The sequence below is a fragment of the Dysidea avara genome, chromosome 1, assembly GCF_963678975.1.
Source record: "Dysidea avara chromosome 1, odDysAvar1.4, whole genome shotgun sequence".
NCBI lineage: Eukaryota > Metazoa > Porifera > Demospongiae > Dictyoceratida > Dysideidae > Dysidea > Dysidea avara.
This window is the reverse complement of record NC_089272.1, coordinates 20,649,014-20,667,961: the sequence shown is the minus strand read 5'-3', so window position 1 is coordinate 20,667,961 and position 18,948 is coordinate 20,649,014. Positions and strand designations below refer to the sequence as shown.

The window sequence follows — 18,948 nt, the reverse complement described above, 5'->3', positions numbered from 1 at the left end:
TGTGCATTAACCATTTCACACTTGATGAGCATTAGGAAACAAGTTATTTCAATATGCATTACATTTATCAGACTCTACTGACTTTTTGAAGTCTCCATTAAGAATCATGTGTACTTTCCAAGCACTTAATGTTGCTCTTTGTGCTATATAACTATTTATATTATAGATAATGTTTTCAGCAGGAACTATCGGCCCTTTGTGGTTAAATCTCAAATTTTTGTTTCTTGAGAATCATGATGTATATGGACATTCTTATGGAAAATATGATTGTGTAATCCATACAATTTCATAAGGAAAACAACTAAAGTTTTACTTGTAATATTAGCAAGAGTTGAATGCTGTTATAATACTTATAATATATGCTGTACATAAAAAGAGTACATATATTCTGTTGATAAACATATCCTATACAAATCTCACTGTTGATGTACAGGAGTAGTCAGTTGCTTCAATTCCTAATGAAAAGATTTTAACAGTATTACAAACAGCTACTGAGTAAACTATATGACTAGATCTGCAAAAACCTCACGCAATCATGCAAGTCTGAATGCTTGTTTTAAAAGTGACTACAATTATTTTCCCACTAGCTATGGCTGTTAATCTTCTGATGTTACTTTTGTAGCAGTGCAATTACAGTGGAACCTTAGACCTGTACTATCAGGCCACCTCCATTGCCTAGATAGCCAAAATTATAGTCACATGGCTTGAAAGTAATTATTGACAATAATGAAGGTTTGAAAGTACAAGGAGTCTAAAAGTTGCTGATAGTAGCTGATAGTCTGTTAGGTGACTTGTTCATTCTACTAATAATGACATCCACTTGGTTGCTAGGTAATGATATATTTTTACAGCCCAGGGGGGTGACCATGAATATTCACTCTGTACTAAACAGCCCATTTCCAGGTAAGTTAAAATATTCACGGTATATGTGACTAATTTATTATGGGTTGCACAACATCTGGTGTCATTTGGGAGGCATCGAAACTTATGGGGCTAAGATCTTTACACTTCATGGGAGCCCACACCACACCATTTATTCTTATTATAAGAACATACTTTTATAGCAGCCATTTCACTACAATGATGACATGAAAATTGGAAAGATGCACTGTGTTGTGATCGAGAAATCAGTGATCTTGTGTCAAGTGGTAGTGATATCTTATGTTTTAAAGCCTGTATCTTTCCTAAAGCAAGGCATTTTTACTGTTGTAAGTATAGAGGATTATTAGGTCACTAAACCTAGTGTAATGGGTGAAATAATCACCCAGTATTGATAGAATCACAGATTGCTTATTTCTGCATGTGATATAATATTGCATAGCTTTGTTCCCAGCCTTGTAGAAACATAGTAACAATGTTTTCCTCTCTAAGAAGACTTTCTAGATGCTGAAAACAAATTCACTGGAATCTTCTATCATACTAAAGTTACTTTACAACATTGACAGTGAATCTCCACAAACTATTTACTCCCGTGATGCTAACAACCTGAAGATTACAATTTTGTTATCAAATTAAGAATTTTCTCCAATAGGCTACATTACATTTTAAGGACTCTGGGTGTTGCACAATCTCAATTATTAATCACCACATTCCTTAGCCTTTATGTGGAAAATGGGACTATTTCTCCTCTTAACTGCATAGTACTAACTGATAGTTAGTGTTGCACCGATAACCAAATTAGCCGATTATTTCGATAACCGATATTAAGCAGCCGATACCGATAACTGATCCGATATACACTAATAACACTATCTCTCAACCTCATCATTAAATGACTCACATTAGTGACATAAGCATTGATATACAGCTCATTCTAGCCTAAAATATAAAGTTAGATGTATACCACAAGCAAAAGCTACTCATGTTGACAAGGTTTTAAATACATTTTACTACTGAGACAAATGGCTGGTACTACATAGAAACCTAAACCTCAGTTTACTGTTGGGCATGGCCTACCTGACAGTTTATTATGGGCATGGCTTGTAGTCACCGCTAAGCCATCAACACATAACTTAATTAAAATGCCAAATAACTTATGTCTAGCCTCCCCCACATCATTATACGACACAGCACAGTGGAGATTAACATCGGCTTTAATTTAATCAAAACCGATTAATCGGCTAGTAGCCAATATCGGCCTGATACCGATTACTGAACCGATTATCAGATTACTGAACCGATTATTGGTGCAACACTACTGATAGTGATAGCAACATTACTTGTATTTAAGTAAAAGCATATTAGCATGCATTACTTACTGTAGTTACAGCTATTTCTGTGACGTGTACATGGACAGAAGTATGTACCAGACTGCCCAGATAAGAGAGGTTCGACCCACTACATGAAAGCATTGAAAGTAAAACTTCACAGCTTTAGATAAAAGAAATGCAATAAAAATTAATGCGTGATTGGGTCAAACTTTTGCAGATTCAGTTATTAATATAATACATCTGGTTTGTAAAACATGCACAAAGGGATACTTTGATTCCCAAATTTATATTTCATTTAATACTTGAAAGCTACAGTGCAGTTCAGCATTGAAACCAAGTCACTACTACTGATAGGGATGGTCCACTGACCTGGATAACAATCTGGGTCAGACCTGGATTTGACCCAAGTAGGACCCAGATTGATTATGCTTTGAGCACTCGAAAAGCGTGTTAAGTACAAAGGTGGCTGTATGAAAACTAAACAGGTAAGGTTTATAATTAATGATCTATCAGTGGGCATGGCTTCATGGGGGTGGTTCCACGTGTAAGTTTTACAGACAGAAAGATAGTTTTCTATATTTCATACAAACCTAAAAACCTAAAAACTTCAGTGCACCATACTGCACCATACTGTTAGAATAGCATGTCGCAACAGTATTGCGCATATAAGTGGATGTGGTTCATGAAGGAAGCTTGGCTGCAGGGGGACTAGACTATGATGCGTTAATACGCTTCCACATTGTAAAACTAATTGATCATTTCACAAGTGATTTTATCCAGGTCAGAACTGGGTAATTTGTAAAGCGGATGACCCAGGACAAAATGTGACCTGGTTGACCAACCCGGTTTTAACGCTGTTACAGTTGTCTACATATACGCACAGTGCCAGCTGTACTTGTGTGATCTGTACTACACAATGCATAATGTAAAGTAGCAATCACTCACTTGTTATGACATAACAAAAATAACTTCATATCAAATGATACAGAAAGGTGGTCTACATATTTTTAATCAGTAGCATATCTAATGTTGTGGTGATAGCCATTTTTAGTACTACTGCATTTGGTCACATACAGTAATAGTGTGATTTGCTATTGATTGGCATTGATACACTAGAGTTTAATGAATCAAGTGAATAGGTTTATGGTGAGCTTTTGTCCTTATATTTCACAAATTACCAAACATCATTTACATCTAATTTGCTCAGGTACCACAACACTTGGCCTTCAGGTTACTATTAATTATGTAGACCATGCATGGCCACTGTGGTCTGAAGTATAACCATTGCACTTATTAGCTTCCAGCAATGGAAAGAAAAAGTTACAGAACGTTTGACAATTGAACAGCAATTCACCAACTAAAATTTAAAATTTTGCCAATACCGTTCATCCAATACAAATTGGCCCATCTTTTTCTTTACCAAAATCCTATAGCAGTAAGCCCACAAAATCTCCCTCCTGGTGCTGTACAGTATTGTTTGTGATTAGTTAGAAAGGCTGATCACATTTCTTAGGCTCCTTTGATCTGACCATTTATTAAGCTAACTTCATTATGGTCATCCATGCATGCTGTTTGCCAATCAATGGCTGTCAGTAATGTAAAACCATTATAATTTTCTCTGTTTTGCCTACTCACCATGTAAGTTTAGCTAATCTTCGTGGTGCATTTTTGGATTTACATTTTGCCATAATTTTCAGAACACCCACTGTACAATACAAGTGGCAGATTGTATTCCAGTCATGTCTTGGTTTTTAAAATATTTTATTGACAGAAGCCATATGACATAGTTACCTGCACCATCAAGGGATGTGAATAGCTGACAACAAAGGCTCAGTGGTTAAGGCTTTGGATGTGATATGTGATTATCAAGTTGACTGTTGTAGTAGAGTATCTTGATGGTGCAATTGTATACATGTTTGGTTTAGGTGCTATGTAATTCTCAACCAAAAATATGATAGTTAATCTATCCCCACACACTGATGGCTACACCAATCTTAAGGGTGTGCTTGTCATGTGTTTTATCTGGTGTGCAACTCCACTGTCAAAAATTGTCTCATTTGGAGAAGGACATGAAACTACTCATATCCTAAAGTATTTTTCTTCCTGTAAATAACACACTACAGTGTATCTTAGCTTCTATACAATGGTCATTTGTGTTATCATGCAGTATGATAGTACTGTATATTAGGGATCATAAAGGTTTGGATTTTCTGGCCAAAAATATCACCCAAAATCCAGCTTCATAATACCATTCTGGCATCATTGCAGTATTGGTTAGGTGTAACCAAGCCCAAAAGTGCCTCCAGTATGATTCTAAATGCTTCTAATAAATTGTTACAAAATTTAAAACAAAATGTTTTACTGACTAACTGCCTGATACCTTCAGGCAAGCATAACTCAATAATGGGCTATGGGCTTGATTTTTTCACTGTTTGACATCGCTTCATCACGAGATGTACCTTTTGGCATACTGCAGTACATACAATGCACGTATCATAGGCTTAACATTTGTCCTCCTTTGTACCCCAATTCTTTTTGCTGACAGCCCAAGGTGTTGATTTGTGATAGTGCATTTGCATGGCTTCCCTATGTTTGTAATCAGGAATTGTCTATATTTTACATGGTGACTGGATTGATTGCAAAGGCACTTCTTCCTGCTGTTCTTTGTTTGTAGTGCTGTGTTACAGGCTGAACATAGTTGAAAGCAAAGCGTAATGGCTACTTCACTTTCAAGGCAATAACTGAAAGCTGGAGCACACATTAAGATGAAAACATTAACTCTGGCACCATCCTTTCTTTTGATGCAGTATATGTGGGTTTACCAGTCACAGTAATGTTATAAACAAATGAGAAATTAGGAATGTTAAGGTCATAGAAAAAAAAGTAGGAAAACAAGGGAGGTTGCCTACAGCTGCAAATATACTAGTGAACATTTACATATTCACTAATATATCTACAGGTGTAGGTTACCTCCCTTGTTCCCTACTTTTTTCTGGAATCCCTAATCGAACTTAAAATTCCTAATTTTTCCCTATACTTGTGTATATACAGTATGTACTACACCTGCATGTTTACTATTTCTATTGTTGTGACCTTGTACTATACAGATGAAAGAGTTACATATTGCAGAACTGCAACATTTAACAAGTTCTCAGAATAATTGCCAGGAACAATTGCAGGCTGAAAAGGAACAGGTAATATCTAAACTTGCCATTAGCATAATACGTAAATTTGCAGCATCTTTACATGTTTGAAATGAAAACACACAATGAATGTTAAGTTTTTGCTTGTTCTATATCAAACTCTAAGTATTATCCCAAATCACAATTGTAGTCAAAATTGGATGCTTTCCTTAAAACTGCACAGTAGTGATGCACCGATTAATCAGTAAATAATCAGAAATTGGTTTATCAGCCTAATTTCAGCAATATTGCTATCGGAAATTATTAGCATACAATTAAGCTGATTAATTTTACTGACCCTGATGCTACTGTTTTTGTAAAAATAAGACAAATATAAAGTTTGAAAATAGTAATTTTACAAAATACGTGTGAAATTTTGGTAAACATAAAAGGTTATTGGTATCGGCCATTATATGAATTTCTATATCAGCATATCGGATAATGTACAACTGAGCAAATTGAAGATGCTACTACATGAACTGAGGGAATTACGTAGACCTCAAGCGGTCTGAAGTCTAGATCCTATGTAGTTGTTGTACCTTGACACTTGTTTGTAACAGAGAAATATAGCAGAAACAAGTCCTTATACTTCACCCACAGCTGTTTTTATGAGTTTAAAAATTAATCGCCAGGTCAGTGGTGGATCTAGGATTTTTAAAAGGGGGTTTCTGAAAATTGGTATAGCTAAATAAGGCATCTGATGACAATTCTCAGGAAAATTTTGAGATTTTAAAAGCTCTGAGATCAGATTTTAGGCTATTTTTAGTTAGCAATTACAAATTCAATGCTATAAACTGTATATAGTAACTAAATACTATACTATAGCTAGGCATTCCAGTATCCGAGATTTTCTAATAAAAAATTTCTCCGTATATTCCCCAATAGAACCCTGGCACAAAACAACAGCTCGTATTTAACTTGGGATTGCTCCGTAGTCCGAGCTCCAATCAATATGAAAATCGCTATGGGGTTTGTCCACACGCTGCTCATCATGAAAATCTTAGTTTTGTCATGCGCGTTACATATAAGTAAGTTTTGTGTTGTTTTGTAATCTTTTTAAGCCTTGTAATGTATGTAGAATACTTTAAAATTAAAAAAAACGTAGTGTCGGGTGGAAGGTAGTCACTGGTGCTTACTTTAAAGTGCGTAGTTACTTTAAAGTGCGTAGTTACTTTGCTCGGGTTAGCGATTTTCAGCTCCAGAGCAATTTTCTGATGGCTGTGTCATCAGCTCAATAATACAAACCACTTCAAAGAGTCAGTATAACAATGCCATAATTGAAACCACAGCTCCACCTTAGGTATTGTTGCATCATTGTGGCACCTCCACTTTAGTTGTTTACCTATATAAGTTGTTAACTTGATGTTTTTACTTACTTGAGATAGCCTCTTGCCTGTGGGTATGCACCATTGTATTGAGAAGTGTGCAGTAGGTGAAACATATTTGCTCACTACAAAGCATACAAAGATCGCTGAGATCCGATAACATCTGAGGTTACTCTCATTATATGTACAAACTTGCAACTAGAAGCAACTGCAGTTTCAAAACAGTCCAGATCGCTAGATGGCTTCCTGATTCAATTGTGCCATTTTTCCCTTTAAAATGTATGGGTAGCCCCGGAGAAAAAATGTACCTTTTTTCAGTTTTAAAGCACTGTGCATGCCAAAGTAGTTAATTCCAACCCAACAAACTAAATATTTCTGAGATCGGCAATCAATACTCTACCTATTGAGCATATAAAAAGTCCATTTTTCCAAAATTTAAAAATCGGGCTGGAATGTCTACTCAGCTAACTATAGGGCAAATATGGTGACTACGAGCTGTAGCTTTGATTGCTCTATTAGAGTAGTTACTTGACTGCTCTATTAGAGTATCTCAATCGTTTTTAATGCAGTGGGAGATGAAAAGTGAAATGTTGCAGAGAGTTTAATAGCTATAAATAATGTCGGTTAAGTGCAACTGTGTGCATGCTACTGGTATATAGTTGTTTGCTATAACAAATTGTTAGTACAACAATGTTTATGTATTGAAAATGCCACTAAGCAAAAATTTAAAAGGGGGTTTCTTTCGAAACCCCAGAAACCCCTCTGGATCCGCCACTGCAGGTGGTGACACTTTGCCAGCTCTACCAATGTTAGTGCACAAAACAAACATAATAAACATGAAAAGGTTTAAATAACTTATACACCTCCAAAAAATGAGTCTAAAGCAATGAATGAATCATAAGAAAGTCCCTATAGGGTATGAGTGTTAGTGAATATACATGTATACTGCTATAAGAATTTTCTGTTCTGTTACAAAGTTGTAGAACATCTACAAACAACAGGTCAATTTTTTATTTTTATTTTTTTATTTTAACTGCTTTTTAATGCAGGCAAGGCCTGCATTAATGGTCTGTGGGCAACTGGTGTCCACAGCCAGAAAAAGTATACGTACAACTTACAATTACAATTGAATGTATAAAATTACAATCAAATTAAGTTAGCTGGCTAAGGTTATTACATACATTTACATTTGGTATATAGTTGAACTATCCTATAATTTTAAAACTTACATGTGTATTTAATAATAAACTTACTTATATAGCTAAGTACTTATTTTAAGAGAGAGCAAGAAGAAGAAGAAAAAAAAAAAAAAGATTAATTACTGCTGAAGTTTGGTGGGCGAGGAGACTTGGAGCAGGTACTACAAGGGCAAACAAAGTGCATACTGTGGGGATTGTCAGAGTTAAAATTGTTTATAAAATGCTGCCAGAAGATCTTGAGTAACTGTGATTTAATGGTGGGAAAAGGTTGATTTAAGTCAAGTACTGGTAGACTGTTGTAGGTTCTTGGTAATCTGTTAAAGTAGAAGTTACTTTGTTTGTTGGTTGATGTAAAATTGTGTTGAAGCTTGTTACTGGTGGAGGATCTGGTAGGATTGCGGCAAAAGTTGACATAGTTACTGATATTGAAATGATTAGATGGATGCTGGATTGATTTTACGAAGAAGAGTATGTCATAAAGATCATAGGTGTACATCAGTGGTAGTATGTTAAGTTTGATAAGACGTGTTTTGTAATCGGTTACATAGTCATTAAGAATAAATTTGGTTGCCCGGCGTTGGATTCTTTCTAAAGCAGAGATGTCGCAAATAAGGTAGGGGTGCCATAAAGGAGAACAGTAAAGTAATTGTGATCGAACTAATGCTAAATATAAAGTTTTCTTGGTTGGAATGTCAACTGAGTGGCTGAAGGTACGTCTCAGTAGTCCAAGGGTTCTATAGGCTTTAGCTGATATATGGTTATAATGATTTTTCCAAGATAAATCAGTTGATAAAATGACACCGAGGTCACGGTGAGTACTACTAGTTTTGATTATAGTGTCGTCTATGAAGTAGGATGTAGGGAATTTTGTCAAGGGCGTAGGCAGAGGGGTTCGGATGGTTCGGACGAACCCCCCTTTCAGAAGTTTTTTAAAATTAAAAATCACACCAAATCTTACAGCCCTGGAGCTCTCCGGTAGCTACTTGCCAACTGGCACTCCTCTGTACTACTCTTGAGGGTCACATCACATTAATGCTGAATCATCACGTGATCAATTTCGCACGTGATGCATGGTTGAAATGGCGCGAGTTATGGCAAAGGACTGTTCAATGGTCGGTTGAGACATATTACAAGGCAGCACTACTAAACTTGAGTGGTCGTGTTATACATGTGTCAGGTTAGTACAAACATATATACATGATGAATGGTTTATTTATTTTGTTATATGTTGTGGGCACGTGATGTCTCGAACATATTGGAGTACAACCCAAGTCTGAAGTTATTGACCATCAACAGGAGGACCGGCCGAGAATAATGTATAGCTGGAAAGAAGTATTGCCAACTAAGGGACTCGAGTGTGGAGGGCTTCCGTGTGCTAGGAAATAGAAGTTGGCTGTCAGTATGCTGTCTGGAAGTGAAGATTAGCTAGTTTTACAATAGGTTTATAGTTTCTATAAGCTGCATAAACAGCAGTGTGTAGGTTTTAGCTAGTTAGATGCACAAACAGCACCTTTTAATGTTACTGCCTAAGGGCACATTTTGTGTATGTATCATTTTCGTTCAAATATGGTCTAGGGGAAGCACCCAGGCCTTCCCTTAAGGCATTCCACTTTAAATCCGAACCCCCTTCAAAAAAATCCTGGCTACGCCCCTGCAGGTACTAAATGCCTGTGAAGGTTTAGTTTACTTGACACTTACTGGAAGCTAGGTTTGAGTACATTATACTTGTACGTAAAATTACCTATTATTCTTTCTGGAAGAAATTCTTTTTTAATTCGCCTATTATTCCCAAAATAATTTCTGGAGTACTTCCTGGAATAGTAGAAGTCACATGGATTTTCTTCTGCACCTCAAAATAAATCACTTGCATAGCAATACGTAAGATCGAGATACTCTAATAGAGCAGTCACATAAAACTTGGGTGACCGCTTTATTAGGGTAAGTGACTGCTCTATTAGAGTATATTGAACTTATTCCACGATTTTGATCTAGCAGTGTTGGAGGATGTGCCTTTACAAAATTCTCTGCAATACTACAAGAAAAAATATGTGAAATCTACATTAACTATTCCTGAAGATCGTCTTATTATTCCGGAATAATTTTTGATTCTTTTTGCTACCTATTATTCCAGAAATTATTCTGACTATAATGTACGCATGCCTACTGAGAGTAGAGAAAAAGTAATGCTAGAGTTAACATCATCATGTCTTTTTATTAGTATGCTTCTGCTTGAATTTTTCAGCACATTTCTTGGCTATTTTCATGCGAAAGTGTTTCATAGAAGCTTCCAGTTTTCTCGCATTAAAGCACACATGATTAATTATAATTTCTTCAAAAACTGTGCAATGTACATGTTATGTACTAACTTGTCATTTTGTTTGTTTTCCCAGCAATCTGATCACAGTAAGCTTGGGTTATCAACCTCTGGTATGTGGCTAATTCTCTGTAACACACACACACATGTTACTTATTAACTACATGATTGTGGTATTGTGTAAGCTCATGATAGTAATCAGGATGGTTTAATATAATTCTTAAAATTTGTGGCAGCAAAACTTTCAAACTGCATTTCATCTAATGCATTTTTAAATAAAGAATAGTAATTATAAATACATGATCTGAGGATTAAATCACCACCTGTTTGTGTTTGCATTCAAATGAGTTTCAGTGTCAGATTCTATACAGGCTTTCTTGTAGGTCTCTACTGGAATATATAGCAAATAATAAGCAAAATAATTGACTCATATTATAAGAGTGAAAAGCGATGTGTATACTTGCTCTACAATGGTAAACATGACATCAGGTATGTACTGTAAGTACATATATCAGCAGTCTCCGGACATATGATAGTGTGTTGTGTGGCCAAGTACAGCTAGTGTGGATGTGTGACAGACAAGTGTGTATTTTACAGGAACCAAGCAAATGCTGTTTTCATGCATTCATAGCTCAGTAGTGCCTGAACAGAAATTAACCAATTTTGCTGCGAAATCTCCCTCAGGATAGGGTACCTCCTTTTCCAAATTTGAGCTCAATCTGTCTAGCCATCACTGAGATATGTGGCTTCAAAATTTGTCTTATTTTCTTTTAATCTTCTGCTTCTTTTCGCTCCACTCACTATAAGCTTTAGTCGATTAAATTTGGAGGGCAGTAAGAGCATAATGCAGTATAGTAGGTTGAATTTACCATTTGTTACCGTGTTATTCTCTCGCTCTGCTTCTTGAGTTCTGATCCTTTGATGCGCACTTATTGGAATGCCCGGACGGCGTAAGAAGAGCCGTCGAAAACAACCAGTTGATCTGTCTAATAATGACGTCGATGTTGACGATGATGACCCTGACCGTGTGTGGTGCTCTTGTGGGTGGCCTTTTGGTACTGATGGGTTTATGATTAAGTGTGATGGCCACAGTGAGAACTGCTGCCAGTGGTATCATGGCCATTGTGTCGGAATCACTACTGCTGAAGATAGAATACTTGATGTTGATAATGGACCATTTATTTGCCCCACTTGTGCAACCAGTTCAGATGTGCGAAACCTTCCTTCCTTTAACTTGTCAACTCTTACTACTTTTGAGTGGCGTGGCTCACCAAGCCCTGCTGTGCTTGAATTACTCGACCAACTATACTTTCAAGTTGTCCATTGGAAACCAAACCTGTTTACCGTGCCATCAGGTAACTTGGGTAAATCCTTTGTATCTGAACTTGCATCATTGCTGCATTCCTTTAGTAAACAGTCAGCTCTAGAGCCATTTGCCTTAAAGGCTGCCATGTTGATGCCCAACTTGCTTTTACAGAAACCCCACAATGAGTCCAAACTCAGTTTTCGAGTAGTTCGTTCTTGCCTTCAGAGACGACTTGATCTTTGGCTTAAGGGTGATTTTTTAGCTTTATTTAATGAAGGGATTGTCATACAGAAACATCTATCTGCTTCACCTCGCTATCATCCTTCCTGTGATGATCAAACTCATTCTTCCAGGTTTTCCCACCTTATGACTCAGGGCCGTGTTAATGCTGCTCTTCGCTGTCTGTCTCCTTCTTGCGACTGTGGCCCTCTTAACTTGGATCATGTAGTGGGTTCCTTGTCTGATGGTTCTCCCAAAACTGTGTTTGATGTATTGCATGAAAAACATCCTCGTGGTCGTGCTGCAGACCCTGATGCTATACTTGATCCCGTTGACTCCTCTCAATCGTTTCATCCAGTTCTATTTGATGGCTTAGATGCTGCTTTAATTAAATCAGTGGTCATGCAGATAAGTGGCTCTGCAGGCCCTTCTGGTCTTGATGCTCATGCTTGGAGACATCTTTGTACAGCGTTTGGTGATGCTTCTAATGACTTGTGTGCAGCTGTTTCTGCTTTTGCCCATCGTATTTCCATCTCTTATGTTAATTCAAAATATTTATCTGCTTACTGTGCTTGTCGCCTAATTCCTCTTGACAAGCGTCCTGGTGTTCGCCCTATTGGTGTGGGTGAAGCTTTGCGAAGAATTATTGGAAAGGCTGTGATGAGAATTATAGGGCGTGATTTACAGCAGGCTGCAGGATCCTCTCAATTATGTGCTGGTCAAATGGGTGGTTGTGAAGCTGCTGTCCATGCAATGAAACAAATATTTGACTTGCCTGAGGTTGATGGTGTTCTCCTTGTTGATGCTAAGAATGCCTTCAATGAGTTAAATCGTCAAGTAACACTCCGAAACGTTGAGGTCCTCTGCCCTTCTCTTGCTCCCATTTTAATTAACACTTATCGTACTGATGCTTTTTTGTTTACTGGAGGTCGTACCATCTTTTCTAGTGAAGGGACTACCCAGGGTGATCCTCTCGCTATGGCTATGTACACTATCGGTACTTTGCCCTTGATTTCTCGTCTTACTGGTCTAGTAAAGCAGTGCTGGTATGCTGATGACTCTGCTGCTGGTGGCAAGCTTTCCAAGCTTAAGCAGTGGTGGGACTTGTTATCTTCCGTAGGGCCCCGTTATGGCTATTTTCCAAATGCTACTAAAACTATCTTGATAGTCAAGGAAACTGTTCTAACTGATGCTAGAACAATTTTTGGAGACTGTGACATTCAGGTTACTGCTGAAGGACACTGTTATCTGGGAGGTGTAATTGGCACTCCTGCCTTTGAACAGCTATTTTTGAGATGTAAAGTGGATGGCTGGATTGATGATCTTAAGACCTTGAGCCTCTTTGCCGAAACACAACCTCATGCTTCCTATGCTACTTTTTGTCATGGTCTCTCTTTCCGATGGAACTATTTTTTTCGTGTTTCTTCTTGTTCTACAGACCTTTTCCTTCCTCTTGAACATTTTGTTAAATCTGTTTTCCTTCCTAGTCTGTTGGGTCGAACTGTCCCTGGTGATGTTGAGAGAAAGCTATTTGCCTTGCCTGTGCGGCTAGGAGGCCTTGGTGTGTTTGATCCTTCGATTGTTGTGTCACAGCAGCGTTCCTGCTCTGTAGAAGTAAATGCTGGTCTCGTTGGCTTGATTATCTCTCAGGTACATCAACTAGGTGACTGTCTTGATGCACAGGTTCAGTTGCGATCCAAGTGTCACTCTAGGAGCCATCAAGAGCAACTTCAATCTGCCAATCATTTGTTCGATGAACTTCCTCCTAGCATGCGTTCCTCAGTCATGTTGGCTCAGGAGAAGGGTGCATCGAATCGGCTCTCTTGTCTTCCATTGAAGTCGCATAATTTTGTGCTTCATAAAACTGCTTTTCGTGATGCAATAGTGCTTCGCTATCATTGGCTACCATCTGCCTGCCCTACTTCCTGTGCCTGTGGTCACTCTTTTACCATAGAACATGCTCTGTCTTGCCCAAAGGGTGGGTTTCCTTCTCTGAGACATAATGAAGTGCGTGATCAAACTGCCAATTTACTTTCCGAGGTCTGTAACAATGTTGTCACTGAACCCCACCTTCAGCCTCTTTCTGGTGAGACCCTTCAATACAAAACAGCTAATCGTTATGATAACGCAAGGCTTGACATTGCAGCTAATGGTTTTTGGGGAGGACAATTTGAGAGGTCATACTTTGATGTCAGAATTTTTAACCCTAGTGCACCCTCAAATCAACCCCTACACTCTGCATACCGACGTCATGACAAGGAAAAGAGACGTGAATACCAACAACGGGTTCATGAAGTAGAGAATGCCTCATTTACTCCCTTAATTTTTACTACTACTGGTGGAATGGGTGATGCTGCTACTCAGTTTTATAAGAGATTGGCCAACCTTTTGAGTGCAAATCACAGTCTTTCCTATGGAATAGTGATGGGATGGCTGAGATGTAAATTGAGCTTCTCTTTGTTGAGGTCTGCAATTATGTGCATTCGCGGTGCCAGGTCCAGTTTGCGCTGTCCCATTACTGAGGCACCGATTGCTGTGCAGGTCGCTGAGGCCCATATGTAAGATAATTTGTTTTTGTTTATTATGTACTGTTTTATCTTAAAAAAAAATATTTACACCCAAATATTCGTACAGATCGAACTAAGAACAATGGAATTATGCGCAGAAATTTGCTGTCACACCCACAGGGTAATCTACTTGACAAAATAACTTGAAAATCATTCTGTACATGAAGTTACTATAGTAATGCAAATCTTTTGTGGTTTGAAAGTACTGAGAGTATTAGCTAAGGAGATATAAAGCAAAACCAAACATGTGAAAAAAGCATGATTGAGCTACTCTAATAGAACAGTCACTGAGAATTTTAAAAAAAACATGTGCAAACAATGTCAGAAAAAATTCTCCAGATTTCAAACCGGGGACCTCCACACCTATATACACAAGCCCTTTACCACTCTGCCACTGCAGTCAACTAGTTGCTCATCTCACTTAATTTCCACCTTATAAATGAAGGTTTTGGTTTACACTAGAATGATAATTCGTAGATCTATCAGTGGAAATTCTAAAAACATTCTATATACGTTGTATTGAAGTGCTCAGAAAAAAATGTGTGTTCTACTACAGTAGTTATAGAGTACTACAAAGATTATGAAAATACCAAGTGTGTCATGAGGCCAAGTACAGCCGGTGCGGGTGGGAAACATACTCATTTTATGGAACCAAGATAATGCCGCTTTCATGTATCCATCATTCCATAGCGCTTGCTTGTATCCGTATGCTCTGACTTTCCTTAGGGGCTTGGCTAATTAATAAAAATAAATGAAATAAACCATTTCTGCTGTGGAAACTTCCTCAGGGTAGGGCATTGCCCATTCCTAATTTGAGTCAGATCTGCCAGCTATAATTGCACCTTCAAAATTCATGTTTCTTTAGTTCTTCATAAATACATACGTATAGCCACGTAGTCTTCGACAATGGGGAAAACAAAGGAAGTATCAAGGCAACTTGCAATTACAAAGATATCTGCACAAAAACAGCCAAGCTGTGAAAAACATGCGGCTTTGAAAAGCCTGGAATTTATTAGCATTAACATCATTGCAGCTATTTGTTGGCTGCCATCTTTGATTTTTTCAACTTTTTCACCCAGGCTTTCTAAACTGCACTTTTTTCATAGCTTGGCTGTTTTTGTGCCAATACATAATTATATACTTTGTGCATTTATTTGGACTGCTATCCATTTATTCATCATGCAACACTGTAGCGACTATTGGATGGAGGCAGTTCTTTGAGAGTAGCATATAGCTCTCAGGACTTGCAGACTCTGGGTGTCAACTACGTACATGAATGTCAGTGTGTTTGAACCAAGACTTGACATTTGTCCACATGAGCCTTCCTTCAAGACTGGCTTCTTCCAGTCCTCTACTTTAATTCAACATCATAATTTATAGATCTTTGCTCAAATGCTTAACTATGCACATAAAATCACTTCAATCAGAATACTAGTAGTGTCAATTAATAGCAATGATGTCTATTCTAGAATAGCAATAACTATTTGTTCGTATACAATATAAAAAGAACTCAATTTATGCATATTATCAATTTCTAAAACTTTCATGCATAATGCAGTTACATATCTACCACTGTACAAATTAATATATTTACTTTTCATGCATCTTCAACAAAGTCTTAACTTGTTCTTCATGTAATGATAACAGTACAGCAGCAGTTTCATTGTATCGTTATTAAATAAATCACATAACTACTGCTCAGTAGTACAGACCACTTAAATGTTTGAGGTACAGTATCACAATTTTTCCATCACAATTTGGACAAGTATAATGCCAGCATAATAAGGCAAGTGACATGCAGCAATTCTTAACACATCACACAGTATATAGCTGTATTTCTAATATCATTGTGTATTGGTTGACTTTAAAATTTTTCGTTTTATGGAAATTAGATCGAGGTACTCTAATAGAGCAGTCAGAAATACTGATATGCTAAAATAAATCATTACCTGGGAATTAGTTTTAACATAATATGCTAAAGCTAATGTTTCCTCAAACTTAATCAGTATCAGTATTGCATTAGCAAGCTAAGTTGCACATATTTAATACCGGGATGAATCTTCTGTACATACTAATGATTGCAAATAAACAACATTCTCCAGCTGATTATGTACTCCAAAATAAAGTGGTAAATTAAATTGCATGTGTGGCTGGCACTGGGAAAATTGTTCGTATCACCCAGCATCATTTTCCACCACAATATTCATACCACAAACTTTCAATCAGCCAAAAATACATGTGGTCAGCTGTTATTGATGTCAACAGGTCCTGTGGTGAGCCATGTGAGTGGTCTGATACCTTTATGAAATTCTGACTGACTTGGAGGTGGCTGGACCTGACTGCATATGTAGCTTTGGGGAATTGGATAAAAAACTGTGCTGTCAAATTTTTTATCTGAGCCATTACTAGGTCATAGTTCACATTCCTCTTCCATTTTGAAAACATTAGTTCTCAATGACAACCCCAACCACTACTCTGCTTGGACCTCACCTGATACATTTGACCTTACAAAAAGAAACAATGTAAAATTGTGAAAACTTGGCTGTTAGCTACTTGTACAGTGATAAGTGAATTCTATAGAAGATAAGGAATTGTTGCAAATCATGAAAATTGGTAGACATACCCCAACCATTGGTGAACAACACTCTGTATGATTATAACCATCATTTCTTGATATCGTTGAATACAGAGACATGCTTAAAAATTTAGTTCACAGCAATTAGCAAGTAATACAGGGGTACCATCTCAATAAAGCTCAACAACCCAATATGGGTAATTTTTGAATGATATAAATTAAGAAGCCATAAATTAGCCAGCTAGCCATTTTCAAAAATAAAATAATTGCAATTACAGTTTATAAAAACTGGGTAAGCATTTGGCTACACAGCCTACACACATAATTTTACCAGTCCTTGGCAGCAAGTAATGAAGAAATTAAGAAATGTTAATTGTGTGGTTTATGTATGTTATTTGTAAAAAAACCTGCTTTGTATGAAAGTGGGTAGACCATTCAGTACCATGTTCATGCTGACAAAATGAGCTTCTCATCATCTTTACACATATATACACATCCCTGAAGCATCATGGTGACATGAGGGCTCCATAGTGGCATGTGACTACACAGTTATTGTTCTTAGACTAGTGAAAAGAATAATCTTGTGCCATCTGCACCCAATCCAGGAGAGTGGCATGCAGGACACATAAGTTTAGTAAAAAAATTTCACAGCATTTTAGTACAAAATACCTCTTATTTTTGTACACATTCATTTATATCATATATTAATTTCAAATGTACTGTGTAGTAGCTTGTCTACATTGTACGTACTTTAAATCATTAATTTAAATCTGTATCTTAGTACATACAGTATATAAGTAGCAGCTAACTGCACATCAATCAATTGAAACACATGTATAAATAAAATACCTCTTCAGTAATTCTAAACTCAAGTTGTAGTAATTCTTCATCACTATAATGATCAGTTCGTAGTATACCTCCTTCAGGAAGATTCTTCAATTGCTTTGTAAACACAATAACTAAGTCAAACAGTTGCTATATGCCACACATGTGCATGTTCATACATATGTTCTGTTGTTTGATATTACCACTTAATCTATCTCTCACAATATTATAGCTGCAGGCTGCAACTGAATGCAATATATCCAACTCACTTGTTTCCTTAGAAAACATGAATGAATGTGTCTATCAGGTCACTTTTCTAACACTAATCACACAATTTTTTTCAGAAAATTAGTACAGTATGTATGCATGCTGCCATAGGCATGCAGATAATACATAAAACTATGGTAGAAAATATGTATCAGTCTACCTGCCAACTAGCCTGCAGTCAAAAGACTAGAGGCTACTAAACAATAACAACCATACTTGTGGCATGTAATGAGTTCTGATAAATATCAACTCTCCATGCTTTTCCCTTTCCTTTCATATTTTTTTCTTCTCATCATTATTTTTTTCATGTGAGGAGTCCATACAGACACACAATTTAAAATTGTTCTTTTATAGCCCCTCAAAGTTCATGATTATTGAAGTGTTTATAAGCTACTATAAAAGGGAGTGGGTATATATATATAGCTACACCTGTATAATGATCAGTTTCACTGCAAGAAACAGATCACTATTACCACTTAATGATTCATCATATGTGACAGCTCCATCAGAGGTACACTTGTTGAAAACAATGAGACTGAGGTGCCCTAATACCTTTATACAAATATAGCCAGGTACTGTATTCTAATAGAATAGTCACACAAAATACATCAAGTTTTGCTACAACAAAAAAGGAACTAGTGTATCTAGTAATTTAAATTTATCTGCATGGGAATTTTAGCTGCATGGGAAATTCCCTACTTTAGCATTGAACAGCTGTAATCATCTGCGTAAGTATGGATGGTCCCATAAAGCAAGTGATGTTGCAATGTTAATTAGTGCTGTGCACCAATGTGCAAATAACCGGTTAGTGGTTAGTAACCAGTGTTGTATAGGTCAGCCAATAACCAGTTAAGAAACCTTTAAACCAGTTTATTGCCCACTTACTTGGTAAACCATAAATTACTCCTGCTGACAAGTGTTAACATCATAACATAACCTCAAAGCATGTGTAAATATGT

At 37.0% G+C, this 18,948-nt stretch overlaps 1 long non-coding RNA gene across 1 annotated transcript; it reads right to left on the bottom strand.

Annotated features, from left to right (window-relative positions):
- Positions 1–359: 359 nt before the first annotated feature.
- Positions 360–17,830, bottom strand: LOC136258757 (uncharacterized). Its single transcript, XR_010702981.1, has 3 exons — positions 17,747–17,830; positions 10,283–10,359; positions 360–455 (listed from the first exon to the last, which is right to left on the bottom strand). It is a non-coding gene; the product is annotated as an uncharacterized lncRNA (long non-coding RNA).
- Positions 17,831–18,948: the final 1,118 nt, after the last annotated feature.